General features: G+C 51.4%; 1 long non-coding RNA gene across 1 annotated transcript in view; it reads left to right on the top strand.

The window, feature by feature from the left end:
• LOC141994682 (uncharacterized) overlaps window positions 1-9,022 on the top strand; it is a 34,070-nt gene that overhangs the window by 20,589 nt on the left and 4,459 nt on the right. Inside the window, exons 3-4 of the long non-coding RNA XR_012641189.1 lie at window positions 2,680-2,764; window positions 6,183-6,424. This is a non-coding gene — a long non-coding RNA (uncharacterized LOC141994682). The remainder of the gene's footprint in view (window positions 1-2,679; window positions 2,765-6,182; window positions 6,425-9,022) is intronic.

Raw genomic sequence — 9,022 nt, forward strand, 5'->3', positions numbered from 1 at the left:
ATGGATATTGGGTTGGGAAAAAAAGCAAGCAGTTATCAGTAGGCAGGTAGAAGGCCAAGATAGCCACTAGGTGTGCTCTGACTGAAGTAATTGCTAACCCTTGATGCTTTAGGGACAGAAGATAGTCCAACATGTGCTGAATAGATGCGAGGACCAGGGAAATTCCTTTCAGTCTGGATCAGATGGAGAACCTCTTCCATTTAGCCAGCTAAGTACTTCTAGTTGATGGTTTTCTACTATTCAGCAGCACTTCCTGGACTTCCCTAGAGCTGGACCCCTCTGCAGACATCAGCCGTGAAGCCTCCAGGCCATCAGATGAAAGATCTACAGATTGGGCTGGAGGAGGTGACCACGATTCTGTGAAATCAAGTCTGTGTGCAGTGGGAGCGATAGAGGGGGCTGACTGACAGGACTAACAACTCTGAGAACTAGTGCTGAGGTGTCAGCTAGGCGCTCAGTATATGTTAAGCCTTGTCCTGCTTTATTTTGCACAGAACTCTGGGCAGGAGATGGATAGGAGGAAAAGCATACAGAAGACCGTCTGACGATGTCAGTTGAAAAGCATCCATTAATGAAGCCGGGCTTTGGCCTGCTTGGGAGCAAAACTGGTGACTCTCTCTGTTGTGTTTTCTTGCAAATACTTCCAAAAGGGCCACTGAAATGGCCCTGGTCTCCAACTGAGTATGGACCCTGGGTCCCTGTGGTATGCTCCATTCTGGAATTGAGGCTGAAACCAAGATGGGCAGGCACCGTTCACAGGTTGCCAAGTGTCTTCAGGCTGAGACCCCTAGAAACCCACTTTGGACTGCAGAGGAGAAGAGTCTGCTTCTTCAGACCATGGAGGAGCCATCCCAGTCAGTACCAGAGAGGTGGCTCCAATGCCAAAGAAAGGGATAGTGGCAAGACCTTCTGTGGCTTTCCCCTGGATGGTACTGGTTTAATTGGTACATTAATAGCAGAACCCAAGGGTCCCACACAGTGCAGAGGTGAAGCTGTGGTTACTTTCGGTGCTGATGCCAGGTGAGAATCTTGAATTCCTGGGGAAGGTGGTACCAAGAGATTCAGCAACACTCTCACAGCTGCAGACGCTTCAGGAGCAGAAGGTGCTGGGGCAACGTTCTGCTCCTGTGACATGTGACCTGAGGTGACAGTGATAGAACTGGCCCTTTGGGAGCTGGTTTCAACAGGCCTGAAGTAGGATCTGGAGTCAACAAACTCCCTAGTTTTGAGGTGTGCTCTGGGGATGCCTCCTTTCTGGGTGCATCCCTGAGTCCTTGGTAGAGCTTAACATCTTCACCTCCGATGTTGATATGCCCAGTATGGAGTCCTTAGATGACTTGCGGTACCTCTTCTTTGGCACCGGTGAAACTGGTCTGCCTCTCGGTACTGCCAGGGCCAGAGGAGCACGGCTGAATGATGCAGAGGCACTTGGCACCCAGGCTGAGCCGGATGGCTCCAATGGAGGGCCGAGAGCCAATTCCAATAGCAGGTACTTAAGTCTGCGTGCCCTGTCCTTTCTGGATCAGGGCTTAAACACTTTACAGATACTGCATGTGTCCTTCACATGAGCCTCCTCCACGCACATAAGACAGTTGAGGTGCAGGTCACTAACCGGCATAGGTTTGCCGAAAGAGTGACAGGGCTTGAAGTCCGGAGAATGGGGCCGAACTCTGGCAGTGACACGGCTACCCAGACGGGAGCTTGTGACAAACAAACAACTTTCTTTTTAAAACTAAGCTAAGCTAAGCTAAATAAACTACACAGACTCATCTGTAACAACACTGGGTACTAGCTACAATAGCTCCTGGAGAAAGGAGGACTTACACTGTAGAACGGGACCTCTAACAACTGCCACGGGCAGAAGGAAGGAACTGAGGGAAGCCGGGGGCAGCTCTGCCCTTTATGCCTGTGCTGAGCGCGCGAGGCAGTGGCGGGGTGGGGTGGGGCACAGCTGCTGCCCCGATGAGTACCACTAAGGGGCAAACTCTGACAATGGTGGACAGGAGCGCACCAGTGGGCAGACTTGCAGTGGAATGGGTGTGTGCAGTCACTTGAAGAATTGTCTATGCTGAGCCAACCCTGCAGCAACCTGCAACCTGGGTTCAGAGGCAGGCTCCTGCAGGGTAGGCTGGCTACATGGCCATTTGCTGTGTCAACTGCGGCTTTCAAACCTTGCCAGACAGTACTGATTTCTAAAGGTGATTATTTGTTAGGCTGTCGCTGGAGCTGGTTGGAGATGAGCAGGGTTCCTTGAGTAAAGACGGAGAACAGTTTAGACATGGAACTGTTGCTCTAGGGAAAGCGTATTGCACGGAGTAGTAAAATCCAGTCACTTCAGTCCTGCTGCAGCTGCCTCAGTGGACAGGAAGTCAGAATGGGCAAAAACCTGAAAGGTACAAAACTATCAAACTGATGGAATAGTCTAAACAATGCATGTCATTGTACGGTGTAGAACGGTGCCAGTTGCCACCCAGCATGAGGGGAAGTAGGCCTTACCCCACAGTACCAGCAGTGGATACGGTCAGTCTCCTGGCCACACAGAAATCAGGGGCTGGGGATCCATATGCAGCATTGACATGGGCGGTGAACAAGGGCCTCAGTGGAATAAGGAAGAGGTCTGGATGGGCTCTTTTCTGGCTCCATTCAGCACAGCTTTCCCACCGCTTCCCCTCCCCACAGGATCCAAGCATACAGAAATGGAAAGTGACGTACATGCGTGAGGTGTGATACAGCTAAGGAAGAGGCCAGGACGACCCCTTTGCAGGTGAGTATGTCCAGGTACAGGGTACAAGATCTAGGGCCTCCAAGCCTCAGGGAGAAGAGCTAAGACACAGTATTTAGTGATGCAGGTAACTGCAGGGGATGAACTGTGGCAGGCGGGGTGCCTGCTGCTGCCATCTCTGGAGTGAGCAGGAGTTGGGAAGACGCGTTCACGATGAGTCCTCGGCATCTCGTGGGATCAGGCCACAGACTGGGTTTGTGGGGAGCACAAAGTCGAACTAGGAGCCCAAACTCCTGCCCTCCCAGGGGAAACAAGCCCTTCGCTCAGTGAAGCTGTCGCCCTAGCGTGGCCCCTTCCCTCTGTGCTGCAGAGAACATGGGGTGTGTTCTCCACATTTTGCCCCATTCCAGCATGGGTCCCTTGACGTTATTCTAGGGCTGTGGCCTGCACCGAGACCCCCGTGCACCCCCAGGGCTCCCTGGCACCCGAAAGGCTTGTGCAACAGAGTGAGCCTGCAAGAGACGCAGTCTCCTAGTGCCCTCTGCTGGGAGGAATTGGAGCGGGCCAGGGCCAGGGCCAGGGCTTCGGCTTCTTGTGGTGCTGTGGCAGGAGCAGCGGAGGCTCGCCCTACTGTCATGGTGAATTGCTGCACGGCCCTGGCGAAATCCAGCACGTGCCAGATGGCCAGGACTTAGTTACAATATTGAGCCAAGTATGGAAATTCTCCCCACAACGGGCACCTTTGTGCTTTCCTTACAGCGTGTTGTAACCCCCGCTGCCAGGTGGGTGGCTTATTACAAACAAAACCAGCCATGCTTGAAGTGGTGAGAGGCTGCCTCCACTCATCGCCCCCAGCCCACAGTAAATTCCCCATGCCTCAGAGCTGGGGAAATGGCAGTATGTGGGAAAGTCCCAGCTGCACGTTAGTCACTGGCTCCGTTACCTTCCAGCCTGGGGAACAAACCCCGCGTGCTCTCCTAGAGGCTGCGCACATGTGCATGGGAGCACAGGAAGGAGTGGGGGAATGGGCATGTGCTCTCGGGCAGCGAACCCTGCCTTGCAAAAGCCTGGCAGGATCTGTGCAGTGAGGCTCAGCACAGGGCCTGTCACACATGGGGACATGAAGATGGGGCTGCAATAGGGCCACCATGGCGCCCCTTTAAAGACAGTGTGGCAGCACCATGCAGTGCTGTTACAATCTCCTTTCTCAGCTAAAAGACTGGCCAGCAGGCCCATTGCCCACTGACAGCTGTACAGCGGAGGGCTCACAGGCCACGCTCCCCCTTGCAGCAGGGGGAGAGGACAGCTGAGAGGAGCTAGTTCACCTACTGTACAACTTGTGGCTTCTCCTTAATGCGCCCCACTGTCAGCCCCACAGTCAGGAACCACAGCTGTTTCTTTTCTCCAAGGCTCTTCCGCTCAGCCTGGCTCCTGCCCCTTTCACAATCTGTAAAGAGAAGCTACTCAGAGACTGCGGAGAAATGGGGTCTCTGTTAAAGCACCTGCTTGGCCAGCCCCTGGAGAGGCAGGTGTGCTTCGTGTATACAGCCATACCCTGATGCCTTTACACAGCATCCCTCAGGCTAAGCTCCTGCTGGCATCAGTGAGTTTGGCCTGAGTAAGGGTGCCTGGGCTCAGGGGCTGGCTGGTTATTGCTCTCAGTGTGTGGAAGGTAACGGTGAACTCTTGACGGGGAGGGAGAGAGCACACAATGCAGGCAACTGATGGCTATGAAAATCAGCTCCTGTCCTCTCCCCTCCCCCTCTCTCGCAGATTAGAGACCTCATCTGACATGTAGTTTTTGGATGAGAGAATCTCCAACACAGCAAGAGCAGATAAGGCCAGGTGTGGAGACCAGAACCTCCCCTGTCACCCGGAGAAGCAGAGCACTGATACCCACAGAAGTGCAGAAGCAAAGACATATGCAAACAGACTATGAGCTCAGAGTCCCTACCTCAGCAGACCTGACAGAGTACTGTTGCCGGCACCCAGTGCCGAGAGGCTGAACAACAATGCAAACAGACTATGAGCTCAGAGTCCCTACCTCAGCAGACCTGACAGAGTACGAGCTGTCAACATCTAGTGAATTAACATGACTACGGATGAGCACACTTCCCAGCCTTTCTAACTCATGTATATACACCTTAGCGAGAAACTCTGGTACAGGGATACTGTGTGAGGGTCCAAGTGAGCCTGAGGATAGAAGAGAGACAATGAGTGCATGGAGGCGTGTCCCTCCCCATATCTGCCGAGTCTCTTTCCTTTGTTTCTGCAAAATCTGCTTTGAGAAGTAAAGACCCTGCCGCTGACATCCGGACTGCTTGACTGTTCTCATGCCACATGCTTGGTGTCAGCAAGTTCACGCACAACCCCACTTCCCTCCCTGCCACCACAGAGCAGTGAGCCATGGCTTCTGCACTGCGTGTGGCAAGGGGAGGAACTGACGTCTGGCTAGGGACGCTGCAGAGCAAGGTAAAAGACAGAATTCTGGGCAGTAAATGGTGATATGATGCAGCATTTGAACGGAACAATCTGCAGAGGTGGGGGAACGGTCCCTTAGTGCATGTACGTGTGTGTGTGTGTGTGTGTGTGTGTGTGTGTGTGTGGTCCCTTAGTGCATGTACACCTGTGTGTGTGTATTGCAGGAGTATAGTTCCCTGGAAGCGGCTGGAAACACCTGTCCCTTGTGCAATCCCCATGCCTTCCAAACATACACTTCAGAAATGTCTCTGACGCCTGGTAGCTGTACATTCTGCAGAACCCAGGCTGGAAGGGTTTTTCTACAGACAAAGTCCAGGAACAAAGAGAATGAGCTGTGACTAAGGAGGCTTCTGCTGGCAGATGTTCAGCACAGGTGTGAATTTCTAATGAAGCAACATTGTTTACTGAGCAGAGCTGGCACTGCAGGTGCCTTTTTTGAAGAGACAGCGTCATCAAATGGAAATAAAAGGCCTGGGTATTACCTTTGCCAAGGCAAAGCAGTTTGTGAGAACCACGGCCTCCCAGCAGTGGGGAGAGGCAGCGCCTATCCGGGGAAACTCGCCTGTTTTCTCCAGAACCAGCTTTGCATGTTCCTGTTTCACTGAAACATAAGAATGAGAAATTGGAATGGGGGTATTTGGAGAGGAAGGAGCTGAAGGAAAAGTCAGACAGTGTGTGAGCAAGGAATAATGGCTTTGGAACTAGCGCTGGGTCCAAAGGACACATGGGTCTGAGAAACAAAACTAGGCACAAACACCTGCTCCGTAATGTCCTTTCAAACCAGGAATGAAATACACTGTAAATGTGTAAAGCAGAATGTGGAGTAACGCTCCAGTGGGGCTCAGAAGGGCAGGCGCCCTGTGCTTGTTCACAAGGGTAGAGGGTCAGGGGGTTGCAGGGTTAGTGTTAACAAGAGTAGGCTTGCTGAAACCCCTCTGGCAGCGACACTCAACTTTGTTCTTTGTCTTTTCAAATACAGGCCTCTCCCTGCAGGTCAGTAATGCCATTTGATTCAGGCCCAGCACCTGGAACCAAACCCCACCTCTACATATCCTCCTCAGAGCTCCTTCAACCAGCTGGATATTCTCTCCAAGCCATTAACAGGATCAGTTGGGACACACCCTTACCCTGGGGCACAGAAGCACAGAGAGAGAATCCCTGGTCACTACAATGCAGGACAACACACGAGGGAGGCAGGGAGCGGCCTGATCTCCAGAGAAGGTAAACAGCCAAACCAATGAGTGCAAACTGTGCCAGGCAGCTTACAGCAAGAATGTCAGTCCCAAGTTCCCACTCGCCCTTCTCAGCCAGAGGGTGTTAAATGGTGCACACTGTGCCTGGTAGTCTAAGCAACGCTAGTCTGCCTGCTGCCATACACAGTCAATGTCCTATTCTGTTCGACTTCTATGGCCTGTATCCTGTAATCTTGCTTTAACCTTGAACTTGACTGGCTTTAGGGAAGTGACTCATCTGCAAAGGCGGGTGTGAGGCTGGGCTTGGTCTCTTTTCCTGTTCCCTTTTCACGACATTTGGTGTGTTGTCCTGCAAAGCCACCTCTTTTCTTTAGCGTCACACAGCTATTCCTTCGGCTCTGTCTACCCACAGGAATGGCACCCATTTAACTAAATCAGTGCAGTGTAATCTGTAACCCCCTGGCATGGATACTCTGAAACTAATTTAAAAGTTGTTGAAATCACTGTAGCTCAATTCAGTAACAAATCAAATACAGAGACACTGATTTTATGTACTTGTAATGGGATTTAAGAACATCCACACTGGGTGCTAAATGGGTGGTTTGTGTGTGGAGGCCAGATAGGGAGCCCTGTGCACTGAGCCCTTGCTTTTAACCCAGGAGAATGCTAGTGGTTGGCTTGAGCAGCCCCAAAGATAGGTTATAGGGGGAGTTTCCAATGCCACGTTGGTCAAGGGAGCTGTTCTGTCTTGGTTGGATGCCAGACTTGGTCACTCGACTAAAGGTAATGCTGCTGAACTGCTCATGCTTTCAGAGTGTTGCTCTAGTGACTCTTCTTGTTGACTTGTCCAATTTAATCCCCAATAGAATTCCACTCAGTGAAGTTACAGCCTGGATGCAACTGAATTTAAATATAAATATATGCAAAATAGCGTGAAGGATCAGATTATGGCTTCAGACCCACCCAGATAGAATCCAGCCTGAATCTCATCCCAAACTGGCTGCTGTTCACACAGAATATAGAAAAACTGTTTACTAGCTTTCCACCCCGCCCAGTCCGCAGCACTGCATGCTACGTGCAGCGATAACAGGGTGTGATGGACAAAGTACAGATCTGCGAACAGCACAGTCACGCCCCTCTCTGCTAGGGAGGTGCAGGCATCTTATCTCACAGGTCACTCTGCTAAGGAGGTGGCGTTAGGGTTTCCTTGTCCTCTCCTAAGGAAGTGCAGCAAGCAGAGAAATCAGCCCCACTGGCACTGCAGCATCAGAAAACCCCAGGAGCTCCTGTTACTGAGGGTGAGTTTGGCCTTGCTGTTCCGCCTAGCAGTGTTCCTGTCTTTGTGTTGTGCCCTTAACAGTATTTAGTCACAGTTCTTTGCCATCATCACCCAGCCCAGGGGGAGTGACACTAAGCTTGGAAACATGAGCTACATAGAGGCAAAGAAAGTCCCTGGGAAATGCCAGACTTCACGTAAAGAGACAGGTGTAAAACCAGAATCACGTCCCAATACAATGTACCAGCAGCAGCAAAATGCGGCTCCGCCATGTGCTCACTCTGTGGCGCAGGGCAAGTAATGTTATTACTCTGTGCTTCAGTTTCCCCGGGTGTAAAATGCAGCCAACAGTCTTGCCTGACCTCACAAGGAGAGGAGTGACTGTAAGCGTCAGTCAGTTACCGTCTGCCAAGTGCTATACCAATGCTGAGCATTATCATCTACTCTACAGGGCTCTGCAGGAGGACACGTTGCTGTACAGTAGGCAAAGTACAGAAACGAACAAATAAAAGATGCACATTTACAGGTTTTAAATATTAAGATGTCCCAGTTCACTTTATACAATATAGCCTGAAAGACGACATCTGTACTCTGTCAGCCTGGCCCTTGTTACATGTTCATGCAAACAAACTGCTCAGGGTACTTGAGTTCCAAAACCACTCTAATTTCTTTCACAAGGAGCAGAAGAGTGCCAGCTCCAAATCCAGCAGAGGCACTGGGAAGGACCAGGGAGCCCCCAAACACAGCCTTTCTGACAAGATAGCCCAGGGGGAGTCCATTATTTTTGTGAAGGACCAAATGTCTTGATCAAGGTATAGTCAAGGTCTAGACTCCAGAGAAAATCATAATAAATAATAAATAAAAAGATTTTGGGGTCTGTTCAAAAGCATCTGGCGGTCCAGATTTGGCCCACAGTCTGCCTCTTGACTCCTCCTAATACAGCCCAACAGATCCCTGAGCCCAGAGTGGGAAGTGGGCTGTTGCATCACATGAATATTAGCTTGTGTTATGTTCTGCTTGAAAAAACAAACAAACTAGATGAATTGAAATACAATACGTGCTTTTCAGTATCATAAGAACGGCCACACTGGGTCAGACCAACGGCCCATTTAGCCCAGCATCCTGGCTTCCGACAGTGGCCGGTGCCAGATGCTTCAGAAGGAGTGAATGGAACAGGGCAATTATTGACTGATCCACCCTGTCATCCAGTTCCAGCTTCTGGCAGTTGGAGGTTTAGGGACACCCGGAGCCAGGGCCGTCCCTAGGGGGTGTGGGGACTGGGACAAACCCTCCCCACCCCTCTGCCCCAGGTCCCACCCCCACTCCACCCGTTCCCCGCAAGTCTCTGCC

The sequence above is a fragment of the Natator depressus genome, chromosome 10 (genome assembly GCF_965152275.1).
Source record: "Natator depressus isolate rNatDep1 chromosome 10, rNatDep2.hap1, whole genome shotgun sequence".
Classification (NCBI taxonomy): domain Eukaryota; kingdom Metazoa; phylum Chordata; order Testudines; family Cheloniidae; genus Natator; species Natator depressus.